This window comes from Uranotaenia lowii, chromosome 2 (genome assembly GCF_029784155.1).
Source record: "Uranotaenia lowii strain MFRU-FL chromosome 2, ASM2978415v1, whole genome shotgun sequence".
NCBI lineage: Eukaryota > Metazoa > Arthropoda > Insecta > Diptera > Culicidae > Uranotaenia > Uranotaenia lowii.
The window spans coordinates 236,896,269-236,904,234 of record NC_073692.1 but is presented as its reverse complement, the minus strand read 5'-3'; the positions used below and the strand labels follow the sequence as shown (position 1 = coordinate 236,904,234).

General features: G+C 35.0%; 1 long non-coding RNA gene across 1 annotated transcript; it reads right to left on the bottom strand.

The window, feature by feature from the left end:
- Positions 1-5,770: 5,770 nt before the first annotated feature.
- Positions 5,771-7,466, bottom strand: LOC129750035 (uncharacterized). Its single transcript, XR_008738262.1, has 5 exons — positions 7,148-7,466; positions 6,972-7,081; positions 6,685-6,920; positions 5,946-6,003; positions 5,771-5,885 (listed from the first exon to the last, which is right to left on the bottom strand). It is a non-coding gene; the product is annotated as an uncharacterized LOC129750035 (long non-coding RNA).
- Between the last annotated feature and the right edge of the window lie 500 nt (positions 7,467-7,966).

Here is a 7,966-nt window from a genome sequence, read left to right as displayed (position 1 = left end):
ATTTGCTTTTGTATTTTTGGAACTCCCATATTTCGTCGGAATCCAAGTTTTACAACTTCGATCGATTTTTTGTTAATATTTTTTGCCCCTGAAATTATGCAGCAGTTCAAAGATTTTTTTCGAATTTAAGCATGGGTGATGTATATCGTTCGTAGAGAGATCTGGCGTGATCACCAGATGTTTCGGAGACTCGCAAACGAAAATCGGGCCTTTCTGATCCGGGTTTCGATGTCTTTCCTGGTACCACCATCAGGCGTTATCTGGCTACCAAGATACTGGAAGTACTCCACTTTCTCAACTTGTTGCCCAGCTACCATGAAACTGGAGGGATTTCCTGTGTTGATCACCATCGACTTGGTCTTTCTGATATTGACTTTGAGACCTGCTGTTTGCCCATCGAGCATAACAGAGCTGCTGCTTTTCGAACACTGCTGAAAATCAATAACACCAATATCAACTAGCAGTTTTGTTCAATATCAAGTGAAGCATCAGGATGCCAGAGGCAGCAAGCAGCGGGAAGATGACACGATGTTATTGCATGTTACATTGTACATGACACGATATTATTGCATGTTACATGTGACATTATGTTGCTTGATCAGGTTATGTTGCTAGGTCAGATTATGTGGCATGGTCAGATTATATCATAAGGTCGAATTTTGTCACATGGTCAGATTATGTTAAGCGGGCCACAGACTACACCACATTTGTACAAATGAGATGGAATTCGATGAAATTCTGTCGCTGTGAATACGATTTGTATCGTGTATGGCACTGTTTGAATGACCGCACAAATCGTTTGAGTGAAATCGGTCCGGATCGAATTTTTTTGTACAAGCAACCTTCTGTGGCATGGTGTATGGTGCTGCTTGTACAAAACTCAGCTCAGGCCATTTACTCAGCTCCAGCCGGGGTGGAGAGGGTTTTTGTTGTTGCTGTTGCTGTTTCCGCCAGCAATCGTTTGTGTTCGCGTGAAATATGTTCGTATCGTGTGTGGGCGAGTGTACACAGAAAAAAAATCTGAATCCTTAAAAGCACTGAAATTGAAAACCCCTAAAATTACATGACATAGAACGCGATTTCATACTGTAAATTTCCGTCACTTATGATGCTTCTTTTTATTTACATCATATGTGATGTAATTTTAAAGATTGTTTCGTAGTGCGAAATATTACATGCCGCAGAAAATAACATGTTACAGAAAATTACAAAAACTGAATCCTTAACAACTCTGAATATTGAAGAATTGAATCTTACATGACACGGAACACGATTTTCTATTATAAATTTGAAATGATTGAATCCTTGACAGCACTCAAAATGAAAAAAAAAACAAACACGAAAGCAAGTCGTAAGTTTTTTTACCTGTCGGATGTTTGTGCTGCCGTGTTGTTTGATTGTGCGTTCATTGTGGAATGGTAAGTTTTTAGAATAAGTGGTTAGATAAAGCCAAATATGCTTCAAACAATTTGTTTTCATTCTAACAAATTCTAACGTAAAGTCCCTTCCGGGAAAGGCCGCCAGATGGAAATGGTGACGATCGTAGCCATGGTTGGCAAAAGTGGCAGATAAAAAAAGTGGCAAAAGTGGCAGGCAATTTCAAATGTCGGGCCAGGTATTGTGGAGGTTAAAAAAATTTCTAAGGTTTAAAAACGTTGGGTTTAAAATAAATGTAATCTGGTGTGTACAAAAAGATTGTTTTTTTATTGAGAGATCTTCTTTGAATCATATTACTAGAAAGTAAACAAAAAAAAATCCAATTGGAACGTTCTTTTAATTCAGTGGTGTAAACATTACATCACTTTTAAATTACACGTCTGCAAATTTTACAGGCGTGTAATATCCAACTTGCACTGAAAATTCCGTCATATATGATGCTTCTTTTTATTTACATCATATGTGATGTGATTTTACAGATTTTTTTGGTAGTGTGTAGAATCAAACAATCGTCGTGGAATCATCGAATTGGCTCAAGCCATTTGTGTTTAGTCCAGAGATGTTAAAATCGTGAGTCTACATACTCGCACTTTGCCCTTCTTTGCAGAACGATTTTATGCTTATGCTTATGCTTATGCTTATGCTTATGCTTATGATACATACACAGCCAGAACTTGTCTGCATCCCGGTGAGCCGTAAAAGTACATTTACGACTCATCTTTACAAGGCCGGGCCCACTGTGCTGTATTGGACGCAGAGACAACTGGAACACAGGGAGGAAGAAACGTGGACAACAGTACCATACGTTTCCATGGTTATAAAAATACAATTTCGTTAACGTTGGGAGCACATAGCTAAAATTTAATGTGCTCCTTGGTGTTGGTTACTGGAGTTACCGTCTTCAGTGGCTGGAAATGAGGTTTTTGTGCACAGAAAATCAAAACTATGTAAAATAAATCTTTTTTTTTTCGGTAATTTTAAAGATTCTAAAATTTACATTCAGTTAAATAGGTTTTCAAATAATAATCAATGCCATTAAGAGTTTAGATTTTCTGTGCCCCATCATCTCTGATCTTTGATCTTGGTTATAGCGCCTTTTCTCGCTCTTGAAACGAAATTTGAAAGAATAGGGAATAATGATTAGTGCTATCACTAAACTTTTCAAAATGAACGGTTTCGAAAAGTTTAGTGGTGAAAAGAAGAAGTTTTTCATCAATTTATTTTACCTTTCAATAGTCTGCAAGGATCAACATTTCTTTTTTTACATAACATTATTCGTATGCGTATGCTATTCAACCTTGTTTAAAACTGATGACTGGAAAATAGTTTCATAAAATCAGCAATTATTGGGTTTACCAATCAAAAATCACAACTTCAAATTCGAAGAATATTATTGAGGTAAAAAAAAAATAGAACATTATATTGTCATCTATATGGTATCTTCGTCGTATGTGTACTTTCTTTTATTAAGTAAGATATTCATTTAAATAGCATTTTAACTCTGAATATTGAAAACCTAAACAAATGCTTACCAAGATAATCTTCCTGGGATTTTTCGAATGTGGAAAAAATCATTTAAACAAAATACTTAGCTTTGGATGCGCAAAGGCAACCGAACAGCAAACTGCATCCCATCAAGGCAAGCCGGTTAGCAAGCATGACAAAACAGGCACCATAAAACCAAGACGACGACAGCACAACATGATTTTGAATTAACGATCCGATACAATTTTTTTTCCGGATTTGCAAAAACTGATTCAAATGCTCCTTGACTTAAATTTTAAAACTAACGGAATAATAAGACTTCCCTGAACACTTCTCGGATAGTCATTAACAATTTCCAATCATTACAAAAGTTCAGGAAAACAAACAAACCGCTTCGATTGGCCTCGCAAGCCCTCAATCGCTTTCATTTTTTTCATTTTGGGGAAAATCACTTCGAACTATTCTTCAGTACTGCCGCCTCAGTAAACTTTTTAAATTCTTCTTTATTTCGGAACACTATTTCGCCGATTACAAAATAGAGGGATAAAAACCGAACAACAGCGGAAAACACGAAGAACACAAAACCCACATTTCTATAAACCCAGCACGAGCCCATAATCATAGCATTTCCAGTGAATTTGAAATAAAACATATATCCTGCTAGGTAGTATTTCCTCGCTAACACGAAAAACTTTCTGAATTTATCGAATCTCACTCCTACAATAAACAAAATTTGAAAATTTTCGTTTTCCTCGGACACTCAAACGCTAAAATTAGCACAGGCGAAAAAAAAAACACGACCGCACTCGACCCCTTCTTTGCAGAACGATTTTATTTCGTTAAACTCAAACTGCAATGATGCTCAGTGTTACCACATCCAAATCTGTACCGCTCATCGAAAAAATCTTTTTCATCTGTACCGAAAACTCAAAAATCTGTACCGAAGAAAACTAAACTCTGCATTGAACGTGTTGATATGTGAAGATTTTGTTTCCTTATTTTTAATCTTAAAACATATAGATACTTTAAAAAACTGACATTAAAAATATTTTTCATAACAAACACTTCCTAATGTTCATGATGTTTAAACATAGTTTTATTAAAACGATTTTTGAGCGTCATATTTAATACGAAATTATTCGATCCGCCATTATATCTTAAATAACTTTTCGTTCTACGGATAGCGTCCAATGTGTCAACATTCAGACGATTACGAACTTTGGTTTTATTGGCATTTACTTTCCACAAAATACGCTCAACCACTGCTGACGGGTTGGGGAGAGATATTTAATAATTTGTCGCAGATTTGGAAATCTAATTGTTCCATCGTGTACTTCCCAGTAAGGAACTCCTATCGTCAGAATAATAAAGGCTAACTTTTGACTTATTTTCTATACAGTTTTAAATATACTTGTTTAAAGCAAAATGTAGAAACTTTTTTCAGTTTTTGAAAGTCAAAAATCTGTACAAATCTTTACCAAATTTTAGAAATCTGTCATCTGTACGTACAGATTCTGTACCAAAAAATGAGCTCATAAATCTGTAACTGTCTAGATAAATCTGTACATGTGGCAACCATGCGTCCGCGTCCCCGTGTTGTTTTCCCTTTCTCTGAGAAATTTGTGCTTGAGAATCTATCGTTCGGCGAAGGATGGGACTTACAATCATAGATGCCACACCTACCGATTTTTCGGTATTCATACCGATTTTTGGGCAAATTTTTATCCAAGAATCGGTATATACCGAATACCGATTTTTGACAAAACATACCGATTTCATACCGATTTTTGAGATTTTGATACAAAATGTAAAATAAAATTCAGTGTAAGTGAGACTATCGAAATTATTGGGTTTCTGTTCAATTGAAGACGACCTAATCATATTGTTTGGTGTCAGCTTAGTAAGAAACACTTGAAGCTTTTATGATAAGTGCACATTTTTCAATATTTCAATCGAAACTCTCAAATTTTAAAGGAAAGAAGTACAGACCCCGTTCGATTTTGGCAGCATGCCCCAACATTTTGTGTTGCCAAAATCGAATGTTGCCAAAATCGAACGTTTTTTTTTCTTAATTTTTTTCTTTCATTTTTACAGAATAACTATTTTTATTATCGTTAATGTTAGTTTTAGTCAATTTCCGACAGTTTTTAGTCATTTTTTTATCATTTTTTTTTCATGTTTTACCAACTGTCAAAATCCATTCCTACTTGTTTCGACCTATTTCAACCTGTTTCGACTAACTTCCATTGAACACACATATCAATCGGACAACGTATGACGGGCGTGTCTAAAAGTGATAGATACAAGGGAACGGGAAACGAGCGAGAGAAGGGTGCGAGGAATGTGAACTCGGTTCGTCAGGCAACGATCGCTCGTGTGCATTCGTGTACGGTAAGCTTCGTTCTGTTGTTTTGTTGGTGTGATTTTATTCCTGCGAGGCATGGAAAACATAAATGCAGAACTGCCCGCATGGAACAGTATCATACAGTAACGATTCCCATTATCTTTTTCCCGAGACACCCAAAAGATTCCCTTTATAGTTTTTGGATTATTAATGAACGATTGAACAAATCGTTTTTTCATCAAATGGAATCGTTTAGACACAAATAACGATACAGGGAACGGGTTGTTAAGTAAAAAAACGATTCATTTTTTTGCTTTTTTCTAGATGAAAAATGTAGGAAAACGATGAACGATAGATATAATCGTTATCATATCGTACGTTTTATGTGCATGGGACGCTACATTGTATCTTCAAAAGATCTTTCTACGACCAAAAATGAAAAAGCAGACGATTCATGTTGCAATTTCTAAAAAAATACATTATTTATTCAAAAATGGTAAACATGGATTATAATATAAAATATATGAACCTATATTCATCTAAATTGCCTTTATAATGACCATTTTACATCAAGCTTTTTGTGGAAAGATTTATGCTGAGGGTTATGTTCAGCGTTCGCCTGCAAAACATTGAAACGAATTAATATATAAGAAAAAGTTACAAAAATCGATCATATTACCATCAATTAAGGCATCCATCCATCAATCAAAAATAGTTCCTATATTGATCCAAGACGGCTGAAAAATTAAAAGAAACCTTTATAAAAAAAAAAAATTTACACTAACTAGATTTTTGGAAAATCTATAAGATTTTCCATTTAAATTGTTGATTTCTCATTTAAATTAAAGTTTGAATACTTTTTTATTTTAGAACTCAATACTAAATCTTCGTCAGAATTTTTAAAAGAAAAGAAGGGTAGGTGATCGAGTTCAGAAAAGTTAATAGGTATATTATTTAAGTATTCAATTCAATTTATCATGATTTCTGTTTGAAAGTATTGTTCTCTAACTTGAGTTCAAATTTTAATTTTCAATTTCGAGAAATAAAAAAAAAAACAACATTTTCATGGCTTGGTTAAAAGAATTGTTAGAGTAATAAGTTTCCCAGAGTTTTTGGACAGATAATGTAATTTATAATAAAGATTGAGAATTCATTCCAAATTGGTGATTCTGGTAATGGTCAATTATTTAAAATTACTTATCCTGGCTCTTAATTAGATTGCTTATTCAAGATCCCTTTTTTTATTCTAAAAAGTTTTCTTAGTGCTTAAAGCACCTTAAAGTTCGTATTCTGCATAATTCTTTTTTTTTCATAATTCATTTGTGTTGAAGATTGATCATAAATTCTAGAAACACATTCAAAAATTTTCTAATGTGTTCTCGAATATTTATAAAACTATTTAAAAGTTTTCCACCTACCTCGTTGGAAAATATATTATTTCAAACGGCTACCAGCACAAAATTTATCTCGGCCTTGATTTGAGCCTACGGTTCCGTATTTTCTTCTTGCTTAGGTCAAATTTCAGATTTTTTTTTCAGCGGATGCTTTTAAACTCGAGAGTCGGGACCATCTTCAACTTCCGTGTGTTTTCTTTTTCTTCGACATATTTATACAGTGCATGTTACAGGTTCCTTCCAGGCTAACTTATCTTGCTCTGAAAAAAATGGAAATGAGCATAAAATATGAAATGAAAAGCCAGACTTACCCAACGTAAAAGACGGTTTAGAAGACCTGGCACATAATCGGAGTCGGTTGCTTCTATGGATCTTCCCGAAAAATTTGATCCCCTGGTTTCGGTTTAAACAAGTCCAGCACCTATGGAGATATGTTGTAATTTGTGGGAAAAGTACATAATTGTATTCAATAAAACGCCAGACTTACCCAATAACGTCGCATGAGGCGGTGAAGATTCGACACATTACTGGGACCGGTTCCTGCCGACCGATTTCGTTGCTTGTTTTTCTTACGGGAGGCCTGCTTAAGCCGTGAAACAATAATTATTTGGCCTTTTTCCGAAATAATTTGACCTCCTGGGTGCAGATCCTGCAACTGTAGGGCCATTTTGACCGTTTACCGTCAACTCCAGACTGGCCTTTCCTTTCTTTAGGTTCCCCGAGCGCACCAGTATCGGTTCCGTCGCGTCGACTTTTAAAAAAGTTTTTTTTCTTTTTTTTCTTCTAGCGACCACACATGATACACTCAAGTACAGATAAACTCAATATGGTTTTTAAGATCATTCAATTTATCTTCCATAAATAATTTTTATCAATTCTAGCAAAGACGCATTAAGAATCGAAAAATTTGTGAAAAATAAAAGTATTAAAGGACGATAACACAAATATTCACCATACATGTAATCAGAACAGAATCGTTCTAAAGATTCAGTGTACAGTTTTTGATTATGCGGGTGTACTCTTCGTTTTGTGTGCAATCACGTAATGATTGGAACGAAGATCAATTCAATCTGCACACAACAAGTTAAACTCGGAAAAAATCAGCCGAATGATTCTTTCCGAAGCGAGTTTACACACCGCTGGTTTAGTCTATGGCCCGCTTTATATGAACAAATGATGTTGCATAGCCAAATTTTTACCTCATGGTCGTTTGCATCTCATGTCGCATGCCACACGTGCAATGTCTTATAATTCATGTAGAAACGGACAAATGTGATCATTCATCGGCCAGTTCCAATAGACTACA